This window comes from Sitodiplosis mosellana, unplaced genomic scaffold (assembly GCF_009176505.1).
Source record: "Sitodiplosis mosellana isolate CC-2019 unplaced genomic scaffold, AAFC_SMos_1.0 Smas_scaffold_6162, whole genome shotgun sequence".
Lineage (NCBI taxonomy): Eukaryota > Metazoa > Arthropoda > Insecta > Diptera > Cecidomyiidae > Sitodiplosis > Sitodiplosis mosellana.
In genome coordinates this window covers 2,175,717-2,191,438 of record NW_022601403.1, presented here as the reverse complement: position 1 = coordinate 2,191,438, position 15,722 = coordinate 2,175,717, and the positions used below count along the sequence as shown (strand labels likewise).

Genomic DNA, 15,722 nt, shown 5'->3' with positions numbered 1-15,722 from the left:
TTTCAAGAGCCCTGGACGGACGGACGGATGGACAACTAAATTAACAGGGTTCTGAACGGACGGACGGACGGACAACTAAATTCAGAAGGTTCTGAACGGACGGACGGACGGACATGCAAAATTCTCATACAATATTTTTCACGATTTGAAGAAAAAAAAAAAATTTAAAAATATTTTCAAATTTTTTTTAAAGAAATATTTTTAAAAAAAATTTTAAATTTTTTTTTCAAAAATTAAAAAAAAAATTCAAAACATTTAAAAAAAAAATTCAAATTTTTTTTTCAAAAAATGTTAAAAAAATTTTCATCGGAAAAATTTCCATCGCATTTTTTTATTTACACGAAAATTCCCATCGATTATTCAATTGATCACGATTTTATCCAATTGAATGGTTTTCAAATAAGAACAAATTGAAATTTACACGAATTTCATAAAGAAATCGAACAATAAGTTTTGAAAAAAAAAAAAATTAAATTTTTTGAAAAAAAAAATTTTTCTTCAAATCATGAAAAATATTGTATGAGAATTTTGCATGTCCGTCCGTCCGTCCATTTTTGCCCGTCCGTCCGTCCGTTCAGAACCTTCTGAATTTAGTTGTCCGTCCGTCCGCCCGTTCAGAACCCTGTAAATTTAGTTGTCCGTCCGTCCGTCCGTTCAGGACCCTCAGAAATTTTCTTGTCCGTCCGTCCGTCCGTCCAGGGCTCTTGAAAATTTTTTTGTCCGTCCGTCCGTCCGTTCAGAGCCGCTAAAAATTTTCTTGTCCGTCCGTCCGTCCGTTCAGGACCCTCAGAAATTTTCATGTCCGTCCGTCCGGAGCTGAACGGACGGACGGACGGACAAGAAAATTTTTAGCGGCTCTGAACGGACGGACGGACGGACAAAAAAAATTTCAAGAGCCCTGGACGGACGGACGGACGGGCTAAAAAGACGGACAGTCCGTCCGTTTGACACCTTTACTTGTATGCATACTAAATGGACTTCACTGTATCAGTTTCAGTCTAGGGGAATTTATTCGTAAATTGACCGGAATTCGCTCATATATAGTTAGTGCTGCTGACATCAGCTCATAACACGCTCTGATTCTTATTCTTTATTTAATCACTCTGTGACACTGTTTTGGATTCGATAAATTCGCAAAATTCGTAGAATATTTGAAAGAATTTGAAGTTAAAATGCATTCGATACAAGCGACTTCCGGTCAATTTATGAATAGATAAATTCCCCTAGCAGAAGAGTTTGATTTTAATCGTTTTTGGATTCTGGTAGATATATTGAGGTGGAAAGTCCGAATTTTCCATTTATAGATTTCTTTTATTGGTTTGAATGCATTTACTCTCCTAAACACACGGTATATTTCCGACGTGGGGCCTATTTGTAATCGCGAGTCAGAAAAGAATCAAATAATTCGGAGAAGACTCATATAATTCCAATGTAGACTCGCAGAAGCAAGCTTGTTTTCATGAGCTCACAGAAATCTGAAAATGAGTCGCTGAGAATCATAGCACACAAATTGTTTGGCAAATCTTTCAGTCAGTAAACGGCTGTGAGCAATTGATATGTCAAAATTGTGGGTAAGTTTTATTCAATGATTCGTGGATTCATATGAAAGACTCGATAAAGTCTCGTAAATTTAATCATTTTGATTTTCAATTTGTAGAAAACCATTTTCGTACTATAATCAAAAGCGGCAATTTCTCTATAATAATAATTGAATAATTGTATAATAAAACAATCTAAGCTGTTTGCTTCGACATGAAAAACTGTCAATTTATTGGATAATTGAATTATTTAAGGGTCATTTCAAGCAAATTTCTTGTCTAATCTTTCTATTAATTAATAATTCAAATTGATTAGCATAATTCAAGGAAAATCATTCATTCAAAAAAATACTTTCCCCAAATAGCCTAACCGAACCAATTGCAAGACCATATTGACTACAGAAATAAAAAAAAAACATGGTAAAAAAAGGATTCGGCGGGAAAAGGCCATAAAGTTGATAAAAAAAAACCGTACATCGTTTAATTCGCGCTTGGGTCGGTCTAGTACTTAACATCGCCAACAAACGGTACCCTCCTCTTCTATGTACACATAATAGCGCTGCATGATCCTTGTACACGATTTCAAATGGCGCACATCGTTCGCCAAACGCTATAATTTCTAATTATGTCGATGAAAATATGTAATGTTTTCCCTATAAAAGGATGCGTGCGTGAGTGCGTTGGTTTATCATTGCCATATTCCGCTTTTCGTTTTAATGCACACAAAATGCAATATAATTTTAGTGGCGACAGCTAGCATTTCGATAATGCACATAGATTTTTATTGTGGATATAGTTATATATATAATTGTTTACGAATGGAAATGGATTTGAATCGCTCTTCCCCCCATTTACTACACATGTAAAAAAATATTCCGTTTCGTTTTCCTTTTGGAACTACAACTTTCTCGGATTCGGAGGTGGAGTATGCGGTGATTCACATTTACGTGGAAATCATTGTGAATCACACGAATAACTTGTGTCACACACACATACACAGACCCATCCCCAAATGTGAATAAAAACTGATTTGGTGCGGTGGAATAAAAATGCGAAACGTAAACACAGATCTGTCGGTTTTTATTATAATTTATCATTCTCTTAGGATCGCCGAAAATATGCGGCATAAATACTCGTTCTCTCTCTCTCTCTCACTTGTGCCGTGTTCTGACTACATTGCATGGAGCGAGAGAGTTAGGAGAATGCACACAACTCGCATACACTCAAATGCATACGCTCACGGGACTGTATGAAATGTGCAAATCGGATCTAGGCTCGACGCTGTGCAAAGTTTGCATTTTGAAAAGCGGGAGCTTTACATCTTCGGCACCGTGTGTCGTTTCGTATCCGTGTGGTCCACTCATCCATTTTGAATGAATTTGGCGTCAAGTGAGGCGCTTAAACAACAGCTGCTTAGTAAGCAATGCTTATACATCTCTGCCGAAACAGAAAGAAGAAGAAAAAAACTGCCATGTACGTGTGCAGTATGCAGCCGGCTCTGTTTCCCCTCGCATAGCGAAGAAAAAAAACCCTTTAATCGGCTACCAATGCATGCGGTACGCTACTCTTTTCCATTTTCCAGATATTTGGTAGCCACTGGAGTTCGTCACGGTTCCATCCATCCATGTTCCAATGTGCGCATGTTTGATGCCATCGCAACTGGAAGGTTAATTTTGCCATGCGACACCGTCGCTTACACATCCAACGCCGTATGGGGATTCATCGGAGGCGCGCGCGGGGGGCCAAAAGGTTCAAACACACATAATTCGCAACATCAGAAACGAGTCGACGTTCAAAGCCGACGGGTCAAAGTGCACGCGATACATTCTTCGTGTTTTCTGTTTTGTTTTTAGTTCCAGATTTTAGCGTTCATTTTAAGTGGTCACCGATAAATACACAACAAACAAACGTGGAGTCGGAATAACAAGTGAGTGATTTGTTCACATCAAAGTGACATCGACGTGGGAGAGAAAGAGGAAAAGAAGGAAAAAATCAACAAATTCTTTTTATAGAAGAGCAAAACAAGAAAAAGAAAATAAAGTTCAAAACGATCATTCGGCGATCTACTTAAACATTTCTAGCGTAAGAGTTAGAGGCGAACCGGAAATTGTGCTGAAAAACTTTGTGCCGGTATACAACATAAAGAGAGAGAGAGAGAGTCCGAACCCCCAAGAAGAAAGTTCATCTTGAAAATTAAATTAAAATACACACAGAGAAGGAAAGAGAGAGAAAAGAAAAAAAGCGAGGTTTGAAAAAAACACATTTCAAGTACAACAATAGACCGAATAGAAGAATAAAAGTTTTGTTAAATTGATAAAAAAAAGCGGTTTGCATGAGAGAAATCTGTTCTCGCTCTCCGCTTGCTCGCATCCAGCTGAAGAAAAACGTTGTGTGTGAGGACTGTGCATTCGAAGTAGTGGCATTCCACTAGTGTTGATGGTAGTAGTGGTGTATTTGAAATGCGCTCAACTGTGTTACCGGTTAATGGCAACACACCAATCCAATTCCAAAATCAGGTGACTATATAAAACTCATCTCTCAAACATTTACAAGGCAATTTTTTTCCCGATTCGTTCATTCATTCATTCATTCGTTGGGTCGTTTTATTTTTGCAATTTTGTTTCGGTGAGTATTTGTTTTGAGTTTGTTCTGCTTGGTGGTGTTTTGACATTTTTCATCGTCAAGAACAAAATGGATAGGGAGGTTGGTTAACTTTTTGCATTCTTTTTTGTAATTTCATTTCTCCAATTGAAGAATGGAAAAACGCGTTGGAAAAATCACTTGACTGTGCTGCATTTTCGGTTGTGGCTATTTTATACACGGTAATTTCCTTGTCGATTTCCTTGGCCCGGCTTGGTTCGGTACACATACAGTACACCATGGCCCGGTTTGATTTGACACACACACACACACACACAGTGCACCAGAAACCGGCTCCACCACCCGCGTTCTACATCTACCGGTTAATATAATGGCAAAGCGGCTTCAAACTCTCTCATTCACAACGGGCTAGCTACAGCCAAGAAGAAAAAAAACATAGAGAGAATATAGAAGCTAGCATAGATTGCATTGCACTACTTTCCTGATGTGCCTGTTGTAAACAATGATGTGGTTGTTCCGTTGGTTTTGCAATTTTCCTAAGAACATTTTGTCGTTGACATTGTGAATTGTGAATGTTGTCATTCGGGTGTTTTTGTTTCTTTTTCTTTATTCCACTCTCATCATCATCATCATCGGTGGTGGTGTTAGTGGTCGTAGTCATCGTCATCGTCGTTCTTGTTATTTCCTTCACTTTTCCAGTCTTCATTCTTCATCCGTTTTTGTTACAATTTATGTGCTGTGTCGGTGGAACGAAAGAGATAGTGAAGAAGAGGACCGGCAGAAATGAGACAGAGAATTCGTTTTCACTATCTATCTGGATGGTGTATGTTGGTTGCATTGGCCATTCACTTCAATTCTACGGCCTTTCCACGGTATTTTCACCGCATTTTCAAACTTTGATTGATACACACACAGAAACACGCACACACTGTGTGTGTATGCAAACAGCAAGTAACGTCACGAATATCAAGTAGATGAGTGCAACCGGTTCACAATAGAAAAGAAAATAGAGGAAAATGAGCGCGCATAAGGAACGATTGATGAATGAAAAAACCAAGAGAGAAAAAGAGTGGCAAACGGTTTGGCACAAGTAAAAACCGTGCGAGAGAGAGAGAGAGAGAGAGAGAGAGAGAGCGAAAAGTGCACGGAACTCACAATGAAAGAATATATAGAAAATGGGCACAAAAGTAATACTAACGGCATCCTGGAGTGAACAATAGTTAGTGGTAAAGTTTTTCTAATTTCGATTTGCATCGAGTTCTATGACTCGACGAGACGAGTCGATGTAAACGAACATAGTATATGGTTGCATATGTGCGTCGGTTCTAACAACGATTTCAGCTTTGTGCTGCATGTGCATGTGTGTGTGTTTGCAGGGGAGGAGAAAGTACGTCTTCTTTTCCCGCTTTTCCGTTCGGTTGCAATTTTTGTTTTGTTAAATATTTCATATCGCTGGCTCATGGTGCTGTTGCTGCTGTTACTGTTGCTGTTGCTGCTGTTACTGTTGCTGCATGCATTGTACCTTTCATAATCCACAACAAGTGAGCCGTCTTTTGGCGATACACACTCACATATTGACGTACAGCAGCAACGGCGGTGGCAGCATCGACGGCGACATTCTCGAAACATTGTTTTCGTCGGTACAAATTCGCAAAGTTTCCCAAAACATTATTCATTTAGAGCGAAAGCACAACGATTCGAAATCTAATGTTTTATGTACATGTTTCAATAGTGTCACACTAAGAAAGGATTTCGTATTTAGGCTGTTCATATGCGGTGCTTGTTCGCCGCCGATTTCAGTCACCGATGAGCGAGAGGGAAAGAGCTAGCGACAAAGCGAGCGAGTGAACGAGCGAATAGGCGAAAGTGTGTGTGTGCGGCTAGATGCCATTGCATCTCTCATCGAGAGAGCAGTAGCAGCCACCAGTATTGAGTAAATACATGTTATAAATGTACTACAATGGCAGTAAATTTACAATGCGGCATTATCTTCAAAATGCAAACTGTGTACATATTATCTTTTGACTCAGAGTGGTGCTGGGCTCTTGTTCGTCTTCTGTCTCTCTTTCGCCCATTCATTCAGTCCCCTTTCTGTCTTTCTATGTCGTTCTTTTTCATTCCCACCCATGCCATGCCATGTCATGCCATACACACATACACAGCTGAACGCGCGTTGCATTGCACTTTCGGTTAAAACGGGTTGATATTGTTGCTTTACATTCGACACGTTCAGTGGTTGGCAAGACCGGGAGGTTTTAATAAGGAAAAGGCGCGCACATACTACTGAAAAACACGCTACTAAAGACACACGCTACTGATGCTGTTGATGTTGTTGTTGCTGCTACTGCGGACGACGACGACGACGACAAAGTCTCGACTCAAGTAAAAGCTGATTCAACCATACACATAATAAACAAGCGAAAAAAAGAGAGAGAGAGAGAGCGGTTCGCGATGCAAAGAGCAATCTAAAGCTAGAAACTATAGTAATATTACAATAACATTAAACCGAATTTTAAATGCATGCTCAACGCGAACGTGCACACACACACACACACACACAGACAAATGCATCGACTAGTGTGCCAACAATAGCAACAGCCTATTTCGTTCTTCGCTTTCACCCGCACACGCACACACATACATTTAGAAAAACCAAGAAAAACAGCAGAGCAAAGTTTACAAAAGCGAGCGCAAACTAAAGCAATCCAAAGCCAAAAGGAAAAATAACGAGAAAGAACCAACGAACGAATGAAAAAACACACATGGAATAAAATAAAAAGGAAACGAAGAAAAGCACGCAGATTTTTCACAACCATTCAAAGAAAGAAAAGAGTAAACGGCCCCTTAGCGATATACCAACCAACCAACCATCCATACATCTCTATATAAAAAATGTATTAAATGTGGTGATATTTCATGTGTTATTACTATTTTTATTATTGTATATTAATGCCAAGGAAGCATTTCCTTATATGCTCATTTCCCACTCTCTCTCTCTCTTGCTAGCTCGCTCTCTGTGCACTGTGCATGGCCACAGCGTACATTCTATTCCATATATATCCCAGCAAAGCCACGATAGATCGCTTTAGTCAAACATTTGAAGACTAGGATTTAGCGCGCGCGATGGCGGCAGCATCTAAGCAAATCTATTGGATGTGTGTGTGTGTGTGTGTGTGTGTGTGTGTGTGTGAGTTTGAGCGCGAGCGTCATGTCTTTTATGATTCGACGGCTCTTTGTTTTATTATTCATTTTATCTAAGTGCATGCAGCACATTTTGACTGTTGCACGCTACCAACCAAGTTGGTACTATTGTCCAGTTAAGATGTTTTTTTTCGTAAGATCCAAAGAATTTGCACAAAATACACATGACGATGAAAATGAGCATCCGTGTGTGTCTGTGTGCCTGCTCTGTTGCTACTGCTGTTTGTTTTATATTTTCCCTTCATCTTTCTTTGTCGACTCTATCATTGCTTAACTTGCTACTATCACGTACTAGATAAATTGACAAAATTCTCAAATTCTCTCTTTCGCTTTCTTACACTCACTCTAGCCCTTAGCTCTCGTTCTTGGTCTCCCTGTCTCTCGCATCTCTCTTTCTTCGCATACCGAACCATATTCGATGCGATGCGATTTAACGATCATTATTCTTCGTCGCCCAGAAAAGAAAGACGATGTCTCGTGGTTGATTATCATTTCTAGCTTTCGTCGTCTCTCTCTCGCTCTTTCTTTTTCTATCTCCTGAATTATCTTAGGCCGTTTGTCGTTGTGCGCTATGTGACTTGGTGGTGACTCGTTTCGCGCTGATATCATTTTTACAGTGCAAAAACGAAAACGCGCTCATAACTCTTGCATCTCTTCCGGCTTCAATGTTTTTTTTTTCTTTCTCTTTTCTCGCTCGTTCGTTCTCATCTGCCCGATTCAGCCATTGACTTTTTGTCTTTTATTCGCTCTATCTAGCGCATTTGTCCTGTCTTGTACCGCTACTACACCGCTAAGCACTTGCATACAGACGGCTCTGGCTCACTTTATATGTATATACTACTTTTAATGCCAAAAGTTATCCGTCTTATACGACGGAACAAGCGAGAGAGGTGGTGCTGCAGCAGCAAGACAGAGAGCCAAAACGTGAGGGACAATGAAGAGAAAGGCAAAGAGCGAAAGAGACAATAGAGAAGGAAGGGAGAGAGAGAGAGAGAGAGAGAGAGAGTGATAGACGAAAAAAATAACAGAAATTGTACAACACGAATATCCACTTTGCAAAATCTACGTGATACATGGCCCATATTCGGTAGCAGATCGTTTGGCAGAAGCCAATTTGTAGATGCACTTAAGATGATTTTAGTAAAAATTTCATTTGGAACGAGAGAGTGAGAGAGGCAACGAGCAAAGAAAAAACAATCAGGAAATAGCCAAGGAGTCGAATGAGAGAGCTAGAAATAGCTAGAAAGCGGAAAAAAGCGCAGAAGAAACGAGAGCGAGCGGGGATAGCAAAACGGTACCGAGTAGGATAGAATCAGTTTCAGCATCAAGGAGCAAAAGTAACGATACACACATCCGTCTGTTCGCGAGCTTACTGCATAACTTAAGAATAACCATTGTTCAATTGGCTGCTGGCAAACGGGGACGGTGTGTTACTGCTTATGGGAGAGAGGGGATATTCAATATGTACATGTTGCTTCAATTGTGTGTGCATTTTTTTCTCGTCTTTCGTTCAACTTCTTTCCACTTGCAAGTTGCTGTCTTCGTCGTCGTCGTCGTCGTCGCCGCCGCTACAAGTATGCATAAAAATACAAATTGCAAATTAAAGTGTTGAATATTTAACAATTTCCGATGAGCACAAGAGCAAAAGCAACCGTCCGTCCCTTTTGCTCTTACTCTGCCTCTCGCTCTCACTAAGTTCACTTTGCTGCGCTCCATTCGCTCGTTTTGCCATTATTTAATAAATAATGTGCAAAAATTTCATTTCTATTAATAAATTTTTCAATAAATAAAGTCGGCAAAGGAGCGGGAGACAAGGAATATAAGATCTCTTGATTAGCTTTTTCCTTTGAAATTGAATTGTGTGTGTTTGTGTGTGTTACATGAAACGATATATGTTATGACCATAGAGACCATGGTCTACACAGTAAATATTGTCAACAAAAAACTAAAAATGCTCAAACTCTCATTGATAACCGACAACGAAACGCGTCGAAAGCATCGGTTGGTCTTGGCAACGGTAAGAACATTTTATCCGCATTTTACCACCGCCATCGAGCTGCTAACCAACATGAATCGCATGAATTTGTGTCTATGTATGCGGTTTTTGTGTCCATTTGTTCTTTGGCAAATGCTCATTCACATCTGGTCAATTTTGTTGTGCTGTTCTCTGCCACTGATCAATTCGGGACACACACACACACTCAAAATTCGATGTTTGATTTGTATGGAAATTTGAAAAACCATATATTCAAAGGCCACATCACATACCATATTCAGGAAGCGTACTTAAGTGTATGCCAATAAGAACGAAACAAAGAAAAAAAACATACGACAAGCAAAGAAAAGAAAGCAGAAAAAAACTACACGGCAAGCAAGAACCCGAAAAGTTGACGTCAACGACGACGACGACAACGAAGACGACATTTGATGCGTGTGTGGAGATATTAATTTATACCATTTTCGTAGAAAACACATTAACAGCCCGAGACTTTGTATAAATACTGTGTTGTCCATCGTTTGCTTGGTGGATGAAGCGAAAGCGAAACAAAAATAAGACGGACAACGGCAGAAAGCGGCAGCAGCAGCAGCAGCAGCAGAAAAAATAGTCAATAGCCAGTGTGCGACAAAAGCCAATACACACAAATACTCGAACACAGCGAACAGCATGTGACGATACGAATATTACGCGAATGTCAAACAGAGGAAAATTGCCGATGAACTGAAATGTTTAGCCAAATGAGAAATATACTCGCCGAAGTGGTTCGATTGAAAAGTTGTAAAGAAGAAAAAAAAACTAAACGAAACTGTGTGCGACTAAGAATATGAAGAGAGCGAAAAAAGTCAACAGCAACAGAAAAGGAAGAAGAAGAAGAAAAAGAACGTTACTTGATTGCCTATTATGCTATGCTTGATTTCAATGGAATTGACAAAAAAAGAAGAAGAAAATACGCGATTTATCAGGAATTTATGTTTGTTGCGACCAACAACCACCTCCTCTCTTATTCTCACACACAACAACGCTCTGTGTTTGGATACATCTCTCTCTCTCGAGAGAGAGAGAGAAAATCGAATTGAAAACAAAAGCTAAACTAGCAACTAGTTTCTTTCAAATGTGTGTTTTGTTCTTGCTAGTTCCTTTGAAATTTATGAAATGAACATTTTTATTTGTTCGGCATTTGCTTTTCTTTTCATTTATTTCGATATTAGTCGCGATGATAGGATTTGGCTTGTGTGTATGTGTTTCCTTATTATTTGCTGCTACGATTTGTGTGTTGGTACGTATGAATTTGATTGTATAAATCAAGTGGGTTTTTCGAGAGTTGGGTGCCAGCATAGGAGCCGCATAAACCAAACGAGCCGCACACAGAGCGGATATAAACGATAGATGTTTGTTTGCATGGGCAAACCGGACGTATTTTTTTTGCTGCTGTTGCTGCTGCTGTTGTTGTTGTGTGTTGTACTGGTGCACTTATAGTTTCAAACATCGTCATCATTTTAATTGTGTTCGCGAGAGCGCACCGAACTTGTCGTCATTGAAATGATAACAATGTTTGGGCCGGCGACGACGACGACAGCAGCAGCAGCAGCAGCAGCGGCACCACCACTACCAGCGATAATACGATCTCGCAATTAAGGAACATTATGCGTTACCCACTCGCATAGTATGAGAGACTCTCATTGATAGTCTCATTCACATGTATTTCGGTCGCAAATTGAAATCAATCAGCAGTAGAAAAAAACAACAACAATTCCAAGTGCAAATGAGCGAAGAGAGCAACAGATTTTTTCCCTGTCTTGTCATTCTCTTTGGCTTGGTACATGTTTCCATATTTGTAATGAGTGTATATGAATCGACGACGACGACGACAAAACGATGACATATCGAAATAAGCCGTTAAAATGAAATTCATTGTCGATGTGCTTCGCGCTCGGCTTGTCTCTCCGCCGACTTTGTTTGTCAAACCATATATAAGGACACCAAAAGATAATGTTTTCGGCACATAGCGAGCGAGAGCGCAAATGGAAGAGAGTCGACGAGAGATAGACAGAGAAATTGAGAGATTGAGAGGAAGAGAAGGAGAGAAAGAGTGAGTGGAAGCGAGAGAGAAGTTAAAATACAGTCTCACCGAGGGAACTGTATGCAATTTTTGCACAAAATCATACAATGTGTGCACATGTGTGTATAGCGTCTCTCGGTGATATGTGGTACTATATATGCGTTTTTTTTCCTCCTTCTTCTTCTTCTTCTCTTCAAATAAAAATAAACAACATTTATTTTCGTCATGTATATTTATGCGTTATATTATGTGTGTTTTCTCCCTTCATTCGCCGGCACTCATTCGCTTTAAGTTATATTTTTGTGTTCAGCGTTCTGGCGTGCATGTTTGTGTATATGGCTGTGCTCTGAGTTTTTATCTCTGTCTGTTTTGTTCATTGCTCGGCCAATCGGTTTTGTATCGTTTGTCGCATTTGAACAAACGCGAGCGCGAGCGTGCGCGAGCTTGCGCTCACTCAATTCTCGGCTCGCTCGTCAGCCTTTCACAGATAACATTTCAAATGCAGAGTCATACACTTGCATTCAATTCCGTAAAATATACAAACGGCAATAATAAAAATGTGGTTAATCTCACATTATGCACTTTATACGTACACATACTAATAGCATTCGCACTTGGCGCGACGATTCGGTCGGTACGTTATTTTGGTGTTCGATGGCAGACACATACGACCCAATCACTTCGATTTTAATGTTGTTGTCATTCGCTGGACTCGCTCTACACTCAATCGACTTGCTTGTCTTTCGCTATGGGACTCTTTTTTTTCCTCTATGGACAATTGTACGGTGACGACAAGTCATTTTTGGACTCGATGGACTTTATGAAGTAAAACTTCATATTTGAAGTTGTCAGAATTAAACTAAAAACGATTTTTCTTTAAAGAAAAATATCTTTGGTTAGAAAAAGAAATAAAAATTTTGAAAAACGATAAAAATCCATGCTTGTTCTGGTGAAAAATGAAGAGAAAAATAAAAATAATAAATGTTTTTGACTAAAAATGCCATCGATTTTGAAATGGAGTCGATTAAATTTGAAAAAAATTCAATTGAATTGGAAAAAAACGCATTCGAGTTTGGAATTTCGCTTCAAAAATCCATATCGAACAATTCCTTCCTTTGATTACGAAATCGAGGCCCATTTGCCATTACATCCCAACCAGCCGCCTGCATATACAGTAATCCAATGTTACTATAAACAAAAACTACCGTAACAACACACACTATAACCAGTAATAATGTGCGCGCAAGACTCACTACCATCCACTTTATGAGTGGTGCGTTGCCGCCGCCACCTCTATCGTCGTTCACTGAACACAAAAACATATCACAATTCAAATGGTTGCGATGCACGTCGCCGACCTAAACGGCGTACAGCGTAAACAAACCATACTTGATTATGTTGTAGTCGAAAAGAATTCTCAGTGGAAAAGTATTACGAATGGAGTCGTATTGGAATACGGTTTGCAGCGCACCGTTACACATACACATGCCGTACGTTAGGCCATAATGCGTTTACTGCTAGTAGCAGTCTGCTACCACCGGCCACACATTCAACGTATCGCAATCTCAACATGAATACATTACGAGCGAGCAATCGCTCACTCGCTCGTTAACTTACAGCTAGCATTTCTGGTTCGATTCGAATGATTCCCGTGGATTTAGTGAGTCTAACTATTGAATTCACACACTCCATTAGAACGAAAATGAAAAAAATGATTTTTTTCCCCCTAAAAAAGTTCGCTGTTCAGTCCAAAAAGGTCTCGTTGCTAAAGATTTCAAAAGCGGCAACATTTCCGTGCAGTGTGACCGTTCGAAATGATTCCTGCATCGAGATAGAGAACACCGAGCGTTCGCCGATATTCCAGAACCGTGAGTATGTGTGCGATACGGTTGTGCACATGTGCGGCAGTGAGTAGCGCACGCGAGTGCATGCCACCGTTACCGCTTTCCGCCGTCACCGTCGCCGTTGTAGTCACGCAACGAAATTTTCAAGTCTTATAGTATTCCGGTTGGATTTGTTTGGTTAGTCTCGTATATGCCGGCATCGTAGAAACATTCATTGATTCTAAATGCGTGTGTCGTATTATCTCAACAGCAATTTTTTTGAGAGAAAAAAAAATCATCCAACCAACTGAGATTTATCTGAATGAGCTAACAACTTTCGTAGCCCATCAGTAAATTCGGAATATTTCCGATTTTTTTTTATTCGACGACCAAATTCGAAACGGTTCGTGTGTTTATATATTATATTGTGTACTAGAGAGCGAGAAAATTACCACTGCGAAAATAAAAAGCGATTTTTATGAGTTCAGAAAGCAAAAAATCCCGTGTGTAATCATATGTTTATCCGCCAACGAAATCATAGAGAAAAAAAATTCTTTGGCTTCGAATTCTCTTCGTTGCAAAAATCGTGTGATTTCTCTCGTTCGAATAACAACGACGAAACACCGAAAAAAAAATCTCGAACGCGATACACACCGATAGAGAAACAGTGCAATTTGTCAGGCAGTTCGACAAGTGTTTGTTTTGGACGGGGCGAATTTTCGATCGCTTTTGTTTCATTCAATTTTTGTCATAATCCAAACGACATAAAATATTGACAAAATATTTGACGAGAAAAAAAAACATAAAAAACAAGCGAAAAAAAAATCGATACGTAACACTTAGTCACGCGTTGTGTTGCACATTGAAACGAATACAAATACCAAAAATCTGCGAAACACAAAGAAACAACGAAACATTTTGAAGAGAGAGAGAGAAAGAAGAAAACGTAAGAATTTTTTTTTCTTCGTTCGTTCATTCGTTCATATGAAATAAAAACAATCAACCTCTCATTTGTGCTGATACACTATCGCGACGATATTGAAACGAAAAAAAAAGATAAACAAAAAGCGGCGATGAGTTAAGAAACCGAAAAGCACCGACCGAACACACCGTTTGAGTGTCAGTGAGTGAATGTGTATTTCTGGTATTTATCGCGGTGCGAGAGAGGATTTAGCAACAGAGAAACGAAAAACAAAGTCTCACACAAAACCAGTGAAACCAAATTGAGTCGTGTGTGTGTGTGTGTGGTGCACTTGACTCCGAATCCGAATGAAAAAAAAAACGAAATTAATGCTTTTATTTTGCTTCTTCTTCCTAAAACGGCATCTAACTCATTTGTTGCAATTGAACCGCTGCTCGAGCGAATAAAACAGTAGCGCGAATTTGTTCAACTACTCTCTTTCTCCTACTTTATTGTTTGTCTCGCGTCTTCTTCGATTGATGTTCATTTTATAAATAAAACGCAAGAACGAAACGGAACAGCAACAGGAACGAATGAATAGAAACAGAAGAAAAAAATTTGAAGACAGCATTGAATGGAAAACAAATGAACGAATTAATTAGTTATAATTTTGCGCGCATTTTGTCGTCGACTGAATTGACTGCCTTTTCTGCTGCTCTCTTCATTCGGTCGCTAAATTCTTTAATAATACACATTTTCTTCTTGGCGAAGTGAGCGCGCGTTAAGTGTCAATGTGATTATTGTTTGGTATTTCCATTTTTTCCATTCTAATTCAGTCAACGCACACACGCTTTTTCTTCGGCTGCTGTCTTCAATCATAATTCTTTGTTATTAATCATTTTTCGTGCGTTTGACTTTATTGGCATTCCATTTTTTAATATTCCATCGAATTCTCATGTCGAGAGAGAGAAAGAGAGAGAGAGAGAGAGAGAGAGAGAGAGAGAGAGAGGGGGGAAGGGAGACGAAAACGTGGCTGAAGCTTAACTGTTGCTAAGTGTTTGAAAAAATTTCTAAGATCGAACGCAGTTCACACATGTTGAGCATATTTCATGTTGGCCTCAAATCATTGGACATATTTCAAAATTCATAGAATGAAGTGGGAAAAATGCTTAGAATGAACAAATGATGTAAATGACAAATATGGTCAGAAATTATATAAAGTGAAAAAAACTCATGGAAATATTGAAAAGTGAAGAAAATCGAGAAAAACCACGAAAAATCACGAAAAATCCTGAAAAATCTTGGGAAATCATAAAAAATGGCCTAATCAAAAAAAAAATTCTAGAAAATCAGGAAAAACTTTGGCGAAAATTAGCCAAAAATGTTCAAAAATCACGAAAATTCTTGAAAAACAGCGAAAAAACTCGAAAAATAAAAAAAAAAAAAAAAAAAACAGTTTTCCATTAAACTTGTCTGAATCACAACCATATCTTCAAATGTAATTTTCAGAACAATTCTCTCTATTGATTTGTGTCGTGGGAGAGTGAGACTTTGTGTGTTTTTCATTTTTAAAAAATTCACTCTGAGCGCGTATGAATGG

The 15,722-nt window shown here is 39.1% G+C and overlaps 1 protein-coding gene across 3 annotated transcripts in view; it reads left to right on the top strand.

Moving 5' to 3' along the window:
• The first annotated feature begins 4,037 nt into the window (after positions 1 to 4,037).
• Positions 4,038 to 15,722, top strand: part of LOC129574279 (Krueppel-like factor luna) — a 462,889-nt gene continuing 451,204 nt past the window's right edge. The window contains exon 1 of one of the 3 annotated variants that reach the window (XM_055456065.1): positions 4,038 to 4,054. The gene's annotated coding sequence lies outside the window, so the exon portion shown is untranslated. Of the gene's footprint in view, positions 4,055 to 13,433; positions 14,168 to 15,722 lie in introns of those variants that run through there. The other 2 variants (XM_055456062.1, XM_055456061.1) reach the window with 2 other exon arrangements.